This window comes from Phalaenopsis equestris, unplaced genomic scaffold (assembly GCF_001263595.1).
Source record: "Phalaenopsis equestris unplaced genomic scaffold, ASM126359v1 Scaffold000522, whole genome shotgun sequence".
NCBI classification, from domain to species: domain Eukaryota; kingdom Viridiplantae; phylum Streptophyta; class Magnoliopsida; order Asparagales; family Orchidaceae; genus Phalaenopsis; species Phalaenopsis equestris.
In genome coordinates this window covers 946,333-952,669 of record NW_018164962.1, presented here as the reverse complement: position 1 = coordinate 952,669, position 6,337 = coordinate 946,333, and the positions used below count along the sequence as shown (strand labels likewise).

Here is a 6,337-nt window from a genome sequence, read left to right as displayed (position 1 = left end):
GAGAGCGGCGGCTTGGACGTGGTTGTCGATGGTGGGGAGAAAGAGGAGAAGTGGTTTTGATGAGTTTAGGAGGGGGCGGCGATTGCGGACGGAGGAGAAGAAGAAATGGTTGTAGAGATGGGATTGAGGTGTGAAGTAGAGGTTGGGTGGAACAGAGTGGTTGCGGAGGCATTCAACGTACTTGCACTCATCGGGATTTGGGGACTCACCGACGTTAATGGCGTGGGAAGAAGGTAGAAGGAAGAGGAGATTAATGAGTAGGGGGATGAGGTGGTCTTTAATCCCCATTGTTGTTAATGTTTTATGGGTTTGGGGTTCATGAATTCCCAGAGGGTTTAAATGGAAGGGAACGTTGACTATTTGTTAAAATTGATAAGTTATGTACTATAGTTTATTTATAGTTTGATGAATTTTTAAGTTATCAATAAATTTAAATATTATTGATGAGTGTTAGAAGATTCTCAGTGTAGAGTAATAGATTTTTCGTGTTAGCATACGAGAATTCAACACACATTCAGTTGAATAATAACGACCATTAATGACACCAGAAATTCTTACATAAAAAAATTAGTTAAGTAAAAAAAAATCATGCGGCCTAACATAGTTTTAAAAATTCACTATAGGTTGATAATTATAGAGACATATTGTCCATAGACGGGAAAATGTTACTAGGTTTTTCAAGTTGAAACGTAGATTGACGACGTCCTGTCGGTGGTGGCTGACGGTGACTGGTGGTGATTGACGACTGGCAGCATTGGTCGACGGCTATCGGTGGGTCTCAATGACAACCGACAAAGGTCGACAGTTGTAGGCGATGGTTGATGCCGACTGATGATAGTTAATGGTTATCGGCAGCGGTCGAAGGAGGCCGACGGTAGTCGATGATGTCATAAGTAGTGTTGGACTTCGGCTTCTTCTCAAACATTCAAGTTTTCTCTCAAGCCTCAAGCTCTCTCATCATGAGAGCAGTGGGACACTATTTATAATATTCTGGGTGTAATTAATGCAGAAAGATGAACCATTTTGATCGGGCGGCCTAGATGGACATTTGTGTGCCTAAACGATGTTGTAACTGAGCAATCTTGGGCTCGTTGGACTCCACCTGTCGAGACGTTTGATTCAACTATAGACTTGTTAAATTCGACATTCATTAACCTTCTAATTATATCCTAAAATATTCCAATAGTGGTTTAATAACTCCATCTAAGCTACATTCGACATTAGTTTAACCTTCTAACAATAAAAATTGCATGTACATTTCAATTGAGACAGTTACATGCACGACACCTCAAGCAATGCTATGTACAAATCAAACACCCTATTTCATTCATTTTTCAATTTCACACTAAAAAATCTGTGGAGATAATAATATAGGGTCATCCCATATTCAACATTTCATCTGATTGTATACAGGGCTCCCGAAACATTGTTATCTACAAATCAAGACTCTTTCATTTATTCTCCAAATTCTCACTCTAAAAATTACTGGAGATTAAAAACATCCTCCCACAATTTTCATTTTTCTTTGCAAAATTCAAATCGCAAATCACAAATGAGAAATCAGAAAGTCACAAATTACAAATATCACAAACTTCTCATAACGAAAAAGCCAAAAATCACAAAGAGAAAGTCATTCCATAAAAAATGAGCACATGGATTACATATATAGCACAATAACCAAAGATCAGAGGAAAGACAGACAAGAAAGACAACCACCAAAGAGAGGAGAGAGAGAGAGAGAGAGAGAGCGAGAGAGAGAGAGAGAGAGAGAGAGAGAGAGAGAGAGAGAGAGAGAGAGAGAGAGAGAGAGAGAGAGAGAGAGAGAGAGAGAGGTACTGAGGGTTCGCGAGAGCGATCAAGAGAGGCAGAGTTGTTCCTAAGGCAGAAGAGACGCGAGAGAGCGATCCACGGGTTTAACAGGAGCAGCGGGGTAATATATACACGAAGAAATGTGGGTCGCTGGGTCGAACCCACAATTTTGTTTAAAGCAAATTAATGAACTATTAGGATAAGCTGCAATGCTGCAACAACCAAATACCTCACCAGTTGTTTTCAAAACGCACAACATCGAATAAGCTGGCCCAAACAGGTCCTTAGTCATACATTTATTATGATATTGTCTCTTTGTGGGCTTAGGTTAATGTTATATTTGCTACATTCGATAAACAATCACGGAGGGCATATGAGTTTTAATTTTAGCCTTTAAAGGGTACATTTTGTTTCAATATTTTATATTTTTAATTTAATATTTTCAAGTCTTTTTAATTTTAGGATAAACTCATTTCGTTGAAATTTACATTCAACAAGATAATAATTAGGAAATTGATTGGAATGCTTATCTTATAGTTTAATTAGGTTTTGATGATTTAAATATTCAAAAAATAGTTGATCACGTGAAATCCAGTCTAAGTTAAGAGGAGGATCGAACTAGCTAAGTGGGAGCTTGGTCTTTTCAACTCCGGTCATTATAAGGAGGAAGTTTGGATTGACCAATGGTGTCTTACTTATGATCTTGCCCTACAGACAATATGACTTCTTGAGAAAGTGGATACTTCTAATATGTTTCAGTTTTAAATTAAAAAAATGAGATTTTCTTAAAACTTTTAAAAATATGGATGTTTCTTGAGACATATTTGATTACAACATAATATAGAATTAGACCGTACAACATTCTCCAATGGATTATTCATAACATTAAAAGCATCAATCAAAATTATGCGAACCCCGCCAAGAAGTTCAATAATACAAAAATGCATTTATAATTAGGAAAAACCTAAATAATGAAAAATGATAATTTCTATAGCACTTATAAGATTTTCGAATTAAATTTTCTTTTTTAAATAAAAATCACTAGAGAAACCAGGTCGCATTTGGCTGTTTCAATTTAAAAAAAATCATTAGTTTAAATTAAATGTTATTGTTATCTTTGACCTTTTTTTTATTTTTAATTTTAAAAGGTGAAATGATTATTTGGTCTAGTGGGCACCAAATATCGTTCCCCCCCAAAGAATTGAAAACCCTGGTATGCCCGCTCCTGACTCAAGAGCTCGCACCACGGGATTCGAACCCTCGACCCGAGGGACTTACGCCAGAGGCCGCACCAATGAGCCAGGCGATATTATTTGTGAAAATTTAAATCTATTTTAAAATCTAAATAATTACAATCGAGTAGTTATTTTAACAAATCTATTTTCTTAAAGCTAATTTTTAATTCCAAGCAACAGAATAAGATCTGAGCATGAAAACCCAAAATCATAATCAACAAAATTGTTAAAATTAATAAAACCTTTAATAAAAATAAAACTGATCCTAAATTCGAGTTTTATAAATGATTATTTTATCATCAAGTCCCTGCATGTAAGCTATAATATTCCCTCTTAATTAGTTTTAAAAAATAAATAATTACATTCATAGCAACCAACCATTACTATTTACCAAAATAGTGCTCTCTTTGATCAATTTTCAGATTCTAACTCAAATATCCAAATTCTCAAAAAAATAACCCCATATTTTTCAGTTTTAGAAAATTGACAATGACTTGATTCACATGTACAAATGCATCTATTTCATAATTCATATATATATATAGTGTGCAACCTTGGCCTGTTGGAAAGCAACTCCGGTGTAGTCCACTCTACCCCAGGTTTGAATCAACAGTTGGGTCGATTTAGCACATAAGGGGGATCGTTATTTAGGGGACAAAATGACACGCTTGCCCAAAATACTAGTTCCTTTAAAAAAAAAACAATTATATGTATGTGTAGAGGGGACTATATATATATTATATAAATGACCAGATGCTATTACATAAGCCTACAATCACCTTTAATGCGCCTAACAATTCGAGTATGAGCTCCTTAAGGCCAAGCGCGCCAGAGGAAATTTGAGCCCCCGACTTGAGTAATCTTATATTGTGGATGTCAACCAACAAGCCAGGGTACACCACACACACACACACACACACACACATATATATATATATATATATTATCATAGGAAATTACTAGCCTCCATAAAAGAATGACATGTTTGTAATCTTACTTTTTCCTCATTTTTAATTCCATAACTAGAGGACCCTTGTTATATGTAAAGAAGACCTTCAAACCCCACGTAAAGGGAACTCTCCTTTTTTTTGGGTCACTTGTAACCCTCAAGTTTAGTGGAATAAAAAGGCCAATGAGCGATGAACACTCCTATTTGTCCCTGGACAGAGCAAAATCTCTTCATTCATCTCTCTCTCATTCTCTTTCGCTCGAATTTCACACTCTATACATTGGGCATAGTCTATAGGACAGATCTTGATCCAACACACGCACACATATAAACAGACTTACATACATACAAACATATATAAACATACATATATAATATATAAATATAAATGTAAATATACATATACATACCCTAAAAAAAATAAATATCAATTTTTAGGTGTTAGAAATATAAAGTCAAAAGAATTTGGTGATAGTAGTGTAAATTTACCTATACAAAAGTATATTTAATAAAAATTGAACAAAATTAAAAAGAGAAATTTACAAACAAACCACCCAACCCTTTTGTATTTACATATTTAACCCCTAAATATATATATTTTTTATTTTTAAACCATTCAAAAAAATTATCATTTAAAAAATATCACTATACTAACTTAAAAAAAAAATGAAATATACTTTTTCATACTGACATAAGATGACACATGCAAAAATTAAAAATAGGAGACGGACATGACCATGCATAAGATTTAAGTCAAAAAAAAAAAAAAAAGAGACCATAAGATTTAAGTGTTAAGTAAATCTTCCAATACAAAAAGCACTTTTAACGTCTATTCCCACTACTCATCAATGAACTGTTCTCAATAGCCATCCAATCGTATCCATGTCCATGAATAAGTTAAGAAACTATTCCTACTCTCAACCATATTAAAAATGACGGAAATTAATAAAATATTTATGGAAAGGGCATAACAATGATTTAAAATATCTCTATCTTGACGTCGTGGCCGTCCGTCCACTATTCATCGGGGGTTAATTTTGATTATTAATAGAAGTAAAATTTGTATCGATGTCCGCCGCTTATCAATTTTCGACAGTCATAACAACATTAATGGACAGTTATCTGGATTGGGGAGAGTCCTCTTTGATGGATTGGTCACTTTAAACTTCGTCCATGCCGTGTCATATCAAAATTTAGTAAGATTGTTCCTTGATCTAATTTCGCATGTAGGACAGATCTATAAATTTAGCAAGAACAATAACAATCGCTCAAAAATTAATCTTGGATCTAATTTCTTTTGAACCTAGTTTCGGTCAGATCAAAATCTGATCGATTTAAATCATACTGATATTAGACATGTCGAATATCATTAAAGACACCTCTTTCTATTATTATCTACAGTCATAACTACTCCAAACCTATCACGGGCATATTGTTTTGTGTTTTATTTCCAGATGTAAAACCAAAGATAGAACAAAGTATTCTCATCCTTACAACCCCTTATGTGATTAACTACACGTCTCGAAATATTTTCTTAAGAGAAAATAGTTCATGTGATGTCAAATTAGTCACTGTTTCTTCCAATGTGAAGTCTAGTTGTCATTCTCAAAATTGAAATTATCTTTAAAATCTAATTTGTTAGTTCCGAAATAAAATTTACTTCAAAATTTAATTTGCATTGCCGCAATTCCCATTTTGACAATGCAAATTAGATTTTGAAGTGAATTTTCATTTTGGAACTGACAAATTATATTTCAAAGTAAATTTTCATTTTGTAAATGAAAAAATAGATTTCAAAATGGAGGATGCAGTGACAACTCTTATATCATATGAAATATTTTCTTCTAAGAACATATTTCGATGTATCAAGTTCATCACATCTAATGTTTGTGGAGGCGAGAATGATTAGATTAATGATTGACTTTCCACTTGCAAAATAAAATGAAAAAAAAAAAAATCTCTTGAAGGGTTTTGTGTAGCTATATTGAAAACCCAAAGCATAATCAGCATAATTGCTTAAAATTAGTAAAACCTTTAATAAAAATAAACCTGATCCTAAAAATCGAGTTTTATAAATGTTCACTTTTTCATCCAGTCCCTATATTTAAGCTATAATATTTCCCCTTAATTAGCTTTAAAAAAGAATTAATTACACTCATAGGACACCAACCATTACTACTTACAAAAATAAAGCTTCTTTCATCAAATTTTCAACCAAAGTAACAATAAAATCAGCTCATAGATTTCACTTTTATCAAATTGGCAATGATTTGATAGTGACATGTACAAATGCATCAATTTCATTATTCAAAAAAAAAAAAAAAAAAAAAAATATATATATATA

The 6,337-nt window shown here is 33.2% G+C and overlaps 1 protein-coding gene across 1 annotated transcript in view; it reads right to left on the bottom strand.

Annotated features, from left to right (window-relative positions):
• LOC110028676 (berberine bridge enzyme-like 22) overlaps positions 1–6,337 on the bottom strand; it is a 22,034-nt gene that overhangs the window by 1,806 nt on the left and 13,891 nt on the right. The gene's annotated exons all lie outside the window — the stretch shown is intronic.